Source organism: Nematolebias whitei, chromosome 14 (genome assembly GCF_014905685.2).
Source record: "Nematolebias whitei isolate Nwh7 chromosome 14, NemWhi1, whole genome shotgun sequence".
In the NCBI taxonomy this organism is placed as follows: domain Eukaryota; kingdom Metazoa; phylum Chordata; class Actinopteri; order Cyprinodontiformes; family Rivulidae; genus Nematolebias; species Nematolebias whitei.
In genome coordinates this window covers 29,865,884-29,866,871 of record NC_056511.1, presented here as the reverse complement: position 1 = coordinate 29,866,871, position 988 = coordinate 29,865,884, and positions in this window count along the sequence as shown.

Below are 988 nucleotides of genomic sequence, written 5' to 3'. Positions count from 1 at the left end.
TGTGGGGGGCTGTGGGTGGGGGGGCTTTTGCTCAGGTGGCTCTGCACCGCTGGCCCGGGGGTGTCTGGGTGTGTTAGGCATGTGCCCTCCCTTGCATGGGGTGCTCTCATTGTGGGTGTTGCTGTGGTGGACTGGTCGGTCCTTTTGTGGGGATGGGGGTGCGCTCTTGGTCATCGTGGTGCGCTGTCTGCGGCTGTTCAGGCACTCCTGGCTGATTGTCGCTGCTGGAGTTTGGTGGCTTCTTTGGTTGGGGGGCTTGGGTCGCTGGCCCGGGTTCTGGTCGGTCCTCTGGGCTATGTGCCGGTCCGTGGCCTGGGTCCCTGGTGGTGCGGCAGCCTCCTGCTCCTGAATGAATGCACTGGAGCCTCCCTCCCCTGGTGGATCTCGGAGAATGGGGGTGCCTATTGGGGTCAGTGGGGGAGCTGGCCCCCTGAGAGGGCATTGCCACCTCAGTTGTTCCTCCCCATCCCGACGTCTTCCTCCACCCACTCCATCACACCACCACTCAAGCAGGACCTTGGGGTTCAGGTGCACTACTGAGCTGCGGGGAGGATCCTCCATCTCCGTGGTTCATGGAGACCTGGGCCCCAATTTTATCAAACAACCTAGACACTCGCATATAACATTCTCACAACACATGTATATATAGGGTCTGGAGTGGGCACATGGTGGCATATAGGGGGTGGGATGTGTAATCATTCTCACCTCTGGGACCTGTGCCCACTCTCATATGTAGCATGTAGACATTTAGGGTTCTGGGCAAGGGTTGGGGGGGTGAACGGGCACTGCCTGCTCTCTGGGGAGGGGGTGGGTCTGTGCCAGTCGCCACCTCATCCCGCCCATTTTAAACGCACTATATAACAACATGCATCAACATCTTATTTGAGTGGGGGAAGGGAGGAGTTGGGTCTTCCAGCTTTTCTTAAACCCTCATTCTCCGTCTGACATTTGGGGTCAGGGGCGGGGGGGGGGGGGGGGGGGGGGGGGG